General features: G+C 45.1%; 1 long non-coding RNA gene across 1 annotated transcript; it reads left to right on the top strand.

Moving 5' to 3' along the window:
- Positions 1-9,684: 9,684 nt before the first annotated feature.
- Positions 9,685-10,705, top strand: LOC138246142 (uncharacterized). The gene is made up of 2 exons (XR_011194229.1): positions 9,685-9,937; positions 10,597-10,705. It is a non-coding gene; the product is annotated as an uncharacterized lncRNA (long non-coding RNA).
- The last annotated feature ends 535 nt before the right edge of the window (positions 10,706-11,240 follow it).

Genomic DNA, 11,240 nt, shown 5'->3' with positions numbered 1-11,240 from the left:
AGGGCTCATACCAAATCCTTGATGTTTGTGCGATTCTGGGCCATTAGCCGCATTGATGTTATTCAACTTCTCCTCTCTTGTTAGCTAGTAGTGTCTCTCTCTTTGGGGACTATTATGAAATTGGTTGTCACAAAACATCTCTCTCCTGGAGATGGGTTCACCTAATGCCAAAAACAGGTATCCGTGTCAAACCTTGGTGTACTAATTGCTTCAAGAGGTGCTCAGAACATTGAATACCCAAAAAGACAAGAGAAGTGACCCTGTGGCTAGGACGGGTTCAGACAAGCCATTAGAGATTCTTAGGCTGCACTGCAGGAGGGTACTGTTCTTCACCAACAGCCCCAGTCAAATAAGCACTGGAGGTTAGATTTCAGGGCCTTTTCCGAGTCAATTGTTTAAGCATGCGACCACCATAGTCTGCACCCTCTACCCATCAGCTCCAATATCATCATGCACTGTTAATTGAAAAAAATCATCCTTACTTTCAGCTTTCTCCCCATCAGTGTCCATCATACCCCCAGCCTGCGTTAGGACATCAAGGGCTCAGAAGCAGACCCTCCAGCACCAGATAGTGATATATCGGTTACAGCCTCATAAGCACGCCCCAGGGCCCTCACACTTTTTTTCTAGACCCTGGGATAGGCCTCCAGGTCGAAGCACAGCCTGGATGGCCTCTCGCTCCCCAAGTGCATCAAGCTGCACACCTCTCCCTGCAGCGTCTTCAGTGCCTTAATATCCACAAAAGGGCCCGCTCGCCGCTGTACACCTACCTCGATCGGATTTTAACACTTAGACTGCTGAAATACTTTGGGGATCGCGAACCGTCCCATCTAGGCCGTGGTTACTTGGTTATTGAGACTCCAGCTTACATTTTTAGCATGATAGGCGGGAGACATCTCTCCCATATCATCTCTCGGCTAAACCTCCAGTTACCCCATGCCAGTTTAGGTGTTGCATTGCAGCAGACCAGTCGCGGCTCACGCAGCATGGAAGGAGCAGGGCAGCGTGTTGGGGGAAGATATGGGGCAGGGGCTCCAGAAGGAATAAAAATTAAATTAAAAAAATAATAATAAAAAGACACTTACCTCACTCTTCGCCACTCCTCTCTCCTTCGTCGCTCCAGGCAGGCACAGGCTCCCAGCCTGCCCTGCGCCAACCCAACGCTGCTCAGAGTAGCGACAGCATTGTCTGGAAGTGCCCAGCCAGGGTGCTCCCAGGCAGACTGTGAGCCTGTGCAGGCTCTCTCCAGCCCAGCTGGAGACAGCCCTGAGTGCATGTGTGTTTGGCCGGCCCGAGACAGCCAGCCAAACGCATATGGGCTCTGAGGGGGAGTGCTGTGCACTTCCCCTCACTCCTCGTCACCCCTGTGGCCCCATCCTTTTATAAGGAAACATAATAAACAGTGTTTATTATCATTTCCCTGTAAAGGTTTGCAGGTGTCGCTGCTGGCGGGGGGGTGATGCTCCTCCACCCAAATGGAGGAGCCACCCCTGCAGCAGACCACTTTCGTACCAGGAATCCTCTTATTAGGAGTGCATGACTAGTGATCTGCAAAATAGCATGTTAATTACCAATATCCATAACGTGTGGTGCTCACATATGAACGCTGAAAATTATAACTTGCAAATTATTTTTAAAAAATTACCATTATCAAACTATGAGTGCAAGGACTGTTTGCATAACCAGTTTTCATTGGTGCAAATTCTGCTGACAGTCAGTGTTCGAATTCAATTACTGCGCACGCGGCAATACCAGAACTACGATCTCTGTGCTTGTAAAAAAAAAAAAAACAATTACCATAAAAAGCACGAAGAAATCAAGAAAATCTAGATTGTAGATACACCGTAGAATCAGGGAATACTTATACTTTAGAAGCAACGTGTACTTGAGAAGCACATCTGCATGGAAAAGCGCACACTTGAAGGCCTGCTGTCCTTGAACTTTGCAAAGGCGTTTGATGAAGTGAGGTAAGAAAAACGTTATTTAAATTACACGAGATGTGCGGTTGCGAACATTTATGGAAATGTATTGGGAGCTGGTTGAAAGGAGAAAATCAGAGTATAGAAATTACTGAAACTGAGGAGCCTTCCCAGGGAACAGGAGAGGAGTCATACGGTAAACTGCGGTGAAGGACAGTATGGGAAATCAGCCAGCAGTGTCCATGGCCTGGTGTGGCAACATGGGAGAACCTATCAATAGTGCAGTAGGTGCAGTGGAACCTCAGCCATGGGCTTTGGAGCCCTCTGAACTCCAGTCTTGGCTGTATTTTAATACCCGACCAGTACACATGCAAGCCAAATTCCTTGATTGAACCGATGCCCTTGTACACCTACTATGCCACTTTGTGCCTGCATGTAATCATCATATTGTTAGTATAACGGCCTTGGCAGCTCGAATCTGACACCTCTACATTTATTTTATATGGGACAGCAAGAGAGAAGAGGAATTTGCTGGTCTTTAAATACTGCTGAATTACTTCAGTAGGGTCTTACTTATACCTGCAATTTGTCTTGCAAGTGTTCATCCCAAGTATTTCAAGTAAATATTATGGACTTGTGTTGCCCTTGGGCAAGGAAAAACAAGTCCTTTAGTTGGACTTACTAAGCCACACAAAGGCACATTGCGTGACACTTAGGCCCGTATTTATACTTTTTTTAGCGCCGCATTTGCGCCGCTTTTTGACGCAACACGGCGCAAACCTACAAAATACAATGGTATTTTGCAAGTTTGCGCCGTTTTTGCGTCAAAAAACGACGCAACTGCGGCGCAAAAAAAGTATAAATACGGGCCTTAGTGGTTTAGTAAATCCAAAGTAACGTTGCCTTGAGTCAGGGAGGCAGTGCATGGGTGGAGTATGGGTGTTCCCATTCATCCACCCATGGATTTTGGCGCAGTCCCAGATTTACAAAGAGTTATAAGCCTGGGAAAGCAGAAAATGGTGCTCCCCCCAGACCCTCTCCTCGTGACTTCCTTTTTCTTTGTGTGATACTTCTGCATCCCACACAGAAAAAGGAAAAACGCCTTTAGGATTATTTTTGTTCAGGAAGGTGACCTTCCCTGAACAAAACAATCCTGCCTGTAATGCAGGCAGTTGGCCCTATGTAGCTCACAGTGCACCACCAGAAAGTGCCATATCTTTGTAAGTATGCTGCATTTCTGATGTCCTCATTTCACTCACTGCTATGCAATCAGTTGCCTACATGTGCTGCATTGCGTGCAATGTTAGTACACCTGCCCTATTCTTCAATTAATTTTGCCATTTTTGGTTGTTAGCTCTGTATGTCGCCATACCGACTGTCTCTCACCTTTGCTCCCTAGCATTTCTGAAACACTACTTCTCCGAAATGGAAACAAGGAAACAATTACCAGACTCACTGCCAGGCCTACAGTACTCAGGTAACAGAAATATTCCAGAGCTCCTCAGATATTCAAGCTGCAAATGAGTGCCAACCAAAAATAGATCCCACAAAAAAGATTAGCAGAGGTTTTCCATAAAATTAATCCTAAACTAAATCCTACTAGTTCTTCTGTTGTATCTCCTTTGACCCCTAGTTAATTGGACAAAAGACTGTTTGACGGCTCTTGCAAACCTGACCAGTACCCACAGAGCCAGAGACAGTAAAAGATCACAAAGTTGGTTACTCGCAAAATGCGTCTATATATCCTGCCATTTGAATAAGCATGTGTGTGCACACTGACTGCTGTGGTCTTTACGGTCCTCATATACTAAGCTAGTGTATGGTTGGTATATTGCAAACTACCTAATGCCATACTCTATCATGAACAGGCAGAGACACAACTTCAACTATTTCTGCACAAGCATCGAAATATCTACCTTTGACACATATGTCATCTGTCCTTATCTTTCCAAGAATCTGTTAAAGTTTCAAGTCACTCAGATATTGGCACCTTGTTGGACCTGTCCCTTTTTGCAGGGCTATCCCCTAAACTTTTTGTCTTCCCCTTCCTATTTTGTTTGACCTGTTTTTGTTGGCTTTAGGACTCTGGGCACTTTGACACTGTTGACCAGTGCTAAAGTGCACGTGCTACATGTTTACTTTGTATAGGTGATTGGTTAAACATGGTTGGCATATTTGATCTACTGGTAAGTACTGTACAGTTCACGGTGTGTGCCTGGGCCTGCATATCAAATGCTACTAGTGGGCCCGCAGCACTTATTGTGCCACCCACATGAGGAGCCCTGTAATTGCAGTGTTTGTGAGTGCAGTTTTAAACTGCCATTGTGACCTAGAAACTGCACCCACTTGCCAGGCCCAGACCTTCCCATTTACTACATGAAAGTCACCCATAAAGTAGTCCCAAGGCAGTCCCATGGGCAGAGTGCAGTGTATTGCATGTACTGGTGCATTTTACATGCCCTGACAGTAAAATACTGCTAAACTCGGTTTTCACTATTGCAAGGCCTATCTTCACAAAGGTTACCATGGGGATTGCCTTGAAATAACTTTTAAGTGTAATTTCCGATTGGGAGCAGAAAGAGATATGGAGTTTGGGGCCTCTGAACTCACAATCTAAAATACATCTTTTGGTGAAGTTGGTTTTTGAACTTTGAGTTTTGAAAATGCCACTTTTACAAAGTGGCCATTTTCTTGCTTAACTATTCTGTGCCTCTGCCTGCCTGCTGATTACATGACTTGGTCAGGATGACAGTTGGGCTGTTTGTGCATTCGCTATTGACAGTCACACAAAGGAAGCTGAGGTGTGCCTTGCATATCCTGATGGCCCATCACCAGGCCAAATATTCATATGTTTCTGACCTATATAAGGTTCAATCTTCTGGCCCCAGATCTCTAAAAAACTGACCCCTGAACCCAGAGGCCTATAGACAAGAAGGCCAGAAAAGGTGTCACTAACCAAGACCCTAAGCCTAAAAAAGGCAGCCTCCGTAGCATCTATAGGGTCTAGAGTACAGCCCAATTTATCCTGTGCTATGACTGCCAACCCACCTCCCTCACAGCCCTGTGATTGAGTCTAGAAATGGCATAACCTGGAGAGATGGCAATGACCAGGTCAGGACCAGAGTCCTCTCTGGCCCAAGTTTCTGTAATAAAGAGGCAGTCAAGGGCCAGTGCTGAAATCAACTCACGAGTTTCAATCTTGTGTTTAATTAGGGAACACATATTCAACAGAGCACCCTGGAATCTTTCCTGGTGTGCTAGTTTAGGACTAGTGACATTATGCAAAGGAGAAGGAACCACAGGCCCCTCATCCATATTAAAGTGACAATTACAGCCCAGGCAGTGCTTAACATTGTGGTTACAAACATCAGGTAAATTGGAAACTTGCCTTGGGGCCCGCTGCCAGAGATTCAAAAGCTGGTTATGGGAATAGCATCTTACCATGACACAGCTTTGGGTGAGCACAAAACTGGCAGCATCCCTGGCCCCTGACGCCATCCAGGTGTGGACGGGCACAGACATTTATGTGTCTTTGCTGTGCCAGTCGCACGTGCACTGAGTGCATCTGCTAAATGTCCGTGCTGCCTTGTGCCTTCAGTAATTGCTGAGTGAAAGAGCTGAACAGCAATCAGCCTGCTAGCCACAAAAATGGCAGTACATTAATCAGGCAATGCGGAAGTAAGGAGGCATTGAGTTTTAGAAGAATGCCAGCACCCCTCTGCAAAACCAGCCAAAGAAGCTGTGGCAGACCATAGGGTGCTGAACAAAAAACAAGGAAGAGGACAGTCCCATCCACCCAACACAGTCACAAAATGAAGGTAAGAGCAAATCAGAGGTTAAAAATAATTTTATGCAGTTGTTACTTACTGGGTGTGGGAAGCCAGAAGCCAGGGTCTGCTGTGTGTCTGGGCTCCTTGAGGTTTAAGTAGGTGCTGAGTAAGAGAGCTGCACAGCAACTAGTCCGCTAACCACCAAATGATGGTACGTTAACCAGGCAAAGGGGAAGTGAGGAGATGCAGAGTTTTAGAACAATGCCAGTAACCTCTCCGCATAATCCGTCATAGGATCTTGTTAGACCACTGTACGCGAAACATGTTGACCATGTCCTGGGAGCCCGATGATAATCTCCTTAAGCTCCAGCACCATGAAGAAAGTGGTTGAGCATTATTCTTCATTTTACACTTTCCTTCTGTTTTTAATCTTGGTCCCAGTCTTATTCCATTGATTAATTAAATTGACTCGCTCCTATTAAGACTGGGAACCAATTTTAGCTTTCACTCTCCTGCCAGGATGAGCGCCTGACCGCAACACCAGGTCTTGTAGTGTCCGCTACCACGGCTGCTACCTAAAAGATCTCCGGCAAAGAGCCCCCTTACGGGGAGCCCGTCAGACATTGCAGCGCCGGTCTGACGATGAGCTACCCGATGATGAAGCATGACATCCTCTCGGATGTGTGAGGGCTCTTGCTCCTGAACTTTAATGTTCCCCTAGTGATTATATTTTTCCATTTGGAACAGTGTACACCTTTTTTGTATGTAACCTTAAAATACCACAGCTTTGTCTGAACTGTTATGGGGCTGCTTGCCAGTACACTTGCCATGATTTTAGCCTTTCATATGGGTACAATGAAGTTCCGCTCTGTCACACATTACGTATGTCACTTTTGTACTTTGTGTTCATTCTTTGTATGCTTTTTCTGTGAATGAAGCTAATTGTCAACAATGTCAATTCAAACTTCATAATTACTCCACATGATTTATTGCAAAGAGCAGTGGAAATATAACCATGTTTTTCTATTGTTTTCAAGCTATTGTTCCTTGGCACCTGTATATCAAACACTGATAAAGATTTTAATCAAATCAAATCAAATGGAACGTTTGCCTATAAGAACTCCCTCCAATGCTTGCATCCTAAAGGAGCCTGAATACATCTCAAGGGGCAGTTATGACAGCTTGAACAGAGGAAATATAGGCCCTCATTACAACATTGGCGGGCGACTCCCGCAGTGCCCATTATAACATCCCCGCTCACTCTGTTTCCGCCCTCCGGCCCAGTGGGGATGTGGACTGCAACATGAGAGCTGTGCAGACAGTGAAAAGCTCTGTGGGGCTGTGCCAGGGGGCCCCACAACTCCCCTTTCTGCCATCCTTTCCATGGCGGATCCTACCGCCATGGAAAGGCTGGCGGGAAGGGGACTCGTAATCCCCTGGGCAGCGCTGCAAGCAGCGCTGCCCTGGCGGATTACAACCGCCGGGACCAACGTGGCTGAAAACCGCCGGTCCCGGCGGTGCGACCACGGCGCTTCCACCACGGTCGTAATCCACGAGTTTGCCCCGCCAGCCTGTTGCCGGTGCAACCTCCAAAACAGCCCTAGCGGTCTTTGACTGCCAGGGTTGTAATGAGGGTCATAATGTGCTTACTGGCCAAAATCCTGTCAATGAAGCAAGTAAACTCTGCAGATTTGGTCTCAGTTAAAACTCGTCTTGATGAATATGCAAATAGCCCGGAATACACCTTAACACAATGGCGATCAGAAGCTATAGCCGACTCAATTTTAACAAGTGCAGATCTTTTTGAATCAGGGAGCATCAATATCTCAGAACAAACAGCAGTGCACTATCCCACTCCTTTAATACGATCACCGAAATTTATTTCTAATTCAACGTCAGCCATCTCAATCTCACAGGCTGCAAGTATTAGTATTAGTATTAGTATTGAAGACCCAGTAGAATCAGGATCATCTGCCATTTTGTATCAAAATCAATGGGCATGGATGGCCCCATCGCTCAACCCACCAAAAAGAGGGTGATTGCGATCCCCCAAGACATGGAGTTTATACCAGAGGCCCTCCTCCGCATTCTTTCATGGAATATTGCTGGTGCCAAAATGGTAATTCAAGACAGATCAATGCCAAAAAAGTGGCAGTTGTATGACATAATTGCACTACAAGAAACATGGGTGCGGGAGCGGCTACCATCAGATGGATGCATACACTTCCATCTAAAGGCAGAAAAACTGCAATGTTTTGGCAGATCACAGGGTGGACTTGCAGTTTAGATAACAATGTCACTGAACATCGCGATTGAACAACTTTTATCTCCATACCCTGGTATCCAGGTGATAAAACTGAGCAACTAGTAATCTCATAAAATAACTAGAGTAGTGCTATGTAACATTTATGCATGTCCCAATCTAGAGGAGAAGCAGCAACTCTACCTTAAATTGATAACTGCATTAACAGAGTAAAGATTCATAAACCCACATGGAACGCCCACCCATTCCATCACATAGAAGACGATGATAAAATAACTACAGTACATAGTATTGCCCAGCAAGTAAACGCCGTAATGTCAAAGCGAGTGAATAGTCATTTCACTGGAGCACCTTGGGTTTAGGATAATTAATGGTAGGTCACAGGGTGATGTCCCTCCAAATTACACCTACTTTGGTCCAAAAGCACGTTCATATTTGGACTTTACTGCTCCTTCACTTGCGCTAATGCCTTTGTTATGCAAATTCGAGATGACTTACACCACGATAAGGCCCATATTTATACTTTTTTAGCGCCGCTTCTGAAAAATTTTTTACACAAAAGCGGCGCAAACTTGAAAAAAACAATTGTATTTTGTAAGTTTACGCCGTTTTTGCGTCAAAAAGTGGCGCAAATGTGGCGCAAAAAAGTATAAATATGGGCCTAAGTGACCATGTACTCCAGCAAATTACTCTTAATCCGTCAAAGCAACCCCAAGCATCGGCCGACACAGTGCCTTCCCAAATCAATCAACTTAAAAAGACCACAGTGGTCCAGTGACACAATAGCCGGTCTGGCCAGTTGGGTTAAGATTTTGCTAGAACAAACAAGCACATGAGTATCCAACCATAAGGATCACTGGAATGCCTTTCTTGGGATCGTGCAGCTAATGGCCCCTTGTGTAACACACCAGCAAACTGGCAGATGTACTCTAACCCTGTCAATAAAAGCAAAATGCTAAAGAAAGATCTCAAAAAGGTAATTATTAGGTCGAAGAAAGCAACTGCCCAAGTAATAACATAGGAGTCAATAAAGCAGCTTAGAAAGCAATATAAAAAACAGGTTTGGGAGAAGAGGAGGCTCAGGAATAAGTTGCTTTGGTTAAGGCTTATCTATAGCTCCAAGAAAGCAAACATCAGCATGTTTTGAGAAACAGTAAATGCTTTAGTACGCCCCCCAGAATATCAAATAGCTCAAAAGTTTCAGAAGAATCCTGGGTTATGAATTTGAATAGTGCTTTTTTTTAAAGATCTTGCCCCCGGGGCCCTAAGGCCTTTAAAGTATCAAAACTTTGCAAACAAGGCAAGTCAATTGCAGCCTAATTTGTCTACTCAACTACTTAGCAGGTAAAATGAAGCAGTAACACTGCATCAGAGTGGTAGCTCACAAGAAACCTGCTTTAGTGCAACGTACTCTTTGAAAGAAGTGGAACAGATTATAAAAGGACGGTCTAATGGAGTCCCAGGCCTAAATTGCATCTCACCGGCCATTTTTAAAATGGGCCCTCGGTATTGGGCAAGTTTCCTGTCGCCTTTATTCAAACAAGTAGTAGGGTCTGTTCCAATGAGCTGGAGAGGATCAATAATACATCCAATTTATAAAGGCGGTTGTGACAGGCCGCTGCAGCTGCAAGCGGACCCACCATGTTCCAACGAACTGGATTCTGCTGCCACTTCTGACCCGGAAGTGCAGCGTACATCAGCCAATCCCCGTTTACATCCGGGGAACAGGGAACAGAGTGAGCAGTTTTGCGCCGTCACCCAGCTTCTTAACGGAGACGGCTCAGATGAGAGGAGAGCGGACGAGTGGCGAAGACGGAACTGGGATACCACGAAGGAAGACGGAGAAGACCAGGAAGGTGGTGGTGTGCTAACGACCGATGACCCAAGAGGTGACACTCCCAATGACTGGAATACTCGAACCAGCGGCGCGGGAGGCACCAAGCGCAAGCTCCGGCCACGCTTGGGGAAAATCGTGGCCTCTTCAGGTGCGTGGCTCTCATAAGTAAGAGGGAGGGGGAGGAAAGGAAGGGAATACAAGACAGAGTAGTGAGGGAAGGGGAGGAGAAGGTATTGTTTGATTGGTATTGTGTTGTTTCAGGGTTATTTACTCAGGTTAAAATTGTGTATTTTCTTCTATTCTGGTGACCACATCAGGGGACAGAAACAGACCAGGAGGGTATATGAACAGTAATATACAGGCTCCAGTGAGGCAAAAGGGAGACGCAGGGTCACAGTGAAGACATCTCCTCGCGAACCAGGGGCAAAGACAGCCACAAGCAGAAGAAAAAAACAGTCACATAGGCGAGAGAGAGAGAGGAAAAGGGTACAGGGCAACTAGAATGACTCTGTGTTGAAAATGGAAAAATAAAAAAACGTGGGGAAGTAAAAAAAAAAAAAAACGGGGAAACCCTTATAAGTGAGAAAACCTATGGGAAAACCAGAAAGAAAAAAAGAAGCAAAGAAAGAGGAGAAGAAAGGAGAAAAGAGGAGACAGTGAGTACAGGAAATGGAGGAACAGAAAGAAGGCAGGACCGGGATTAGGAAAAGAAGGGGGGAGGGGAAGAAATAGAGTTAAGCAGAGGACAATCCACTTACCTTTATCTATTTCGCTCTTTTTCCCGCATGCGCCTCCCGGGAGCCCTAGAAGAGAAGACGAAGAGAAGACTCTCAGAAGAACTGTTAACCAACCACAAGGAAAAACTAAAACTTCCTGCACATTTCCTATACCTAATAAAAATTCCTACCACATCTGACCACTGGCTATTTGTCCTCATTGCGCCACCCTGTTACAGCGGTGATTGATTATCTCCAATTAACTATAGACTTATTGAACCAATAGATGTCAAAACCAAGTATTATGCCTCATTGATTTTACAAGAACTAACGCAGTGGTCGAATACTAATAAATTGGTGCCAATCAATCAAACTGGATTTAGAAAGTGGCTTTGGAACGTGCATCAATACTCTTGCACTTACAATTCTGGCTGACAATTGCAAGAGTCAGAGAGAGAAACTGTATCTGTGTTTTGTCAACTTTAAAGCTGCATTTGACCAAGTCAATCGAGGGATCTTATGGCGTAAGCTAAAAGAAATGAGTATTCCTGCCACTCTTCTGCAAACCATCTAAGATCTCTACTTTAATACATTGATCCAGATCAAACTAGGTGACAGTTCTAGGTTATCAAGGAAAATTCCTACCGAAAAGGGGCTGAAAATAAGGGTGTATGATGGCTCCTCATCTCTTTAATCTGTTTATGGCTGACCCATTCACCGGGCTGGACAGTGTAA

This window comes from Pleurodeles waltl, chromosome 7 (assembly GCF_031143425.1).
Source record: "Pleurodeles waltl isolate 20211129_DDA chromosome 7, aPleWal1.hap1.20221129, whole genome shotgun sequence".
In the NCBI taxonomy this organism is placed as follows: Eukaryota; Metazoa; Chordata; class Amphibia; order Caudata; family Salamandridae; genus Pleurodeles; species Pleurodeles waltl.
The sequence above is the reverse complement of the archived record's forward strand: the minus strand, read 5'-3'. Positions and strand labels throughout refer to the sequence as shown.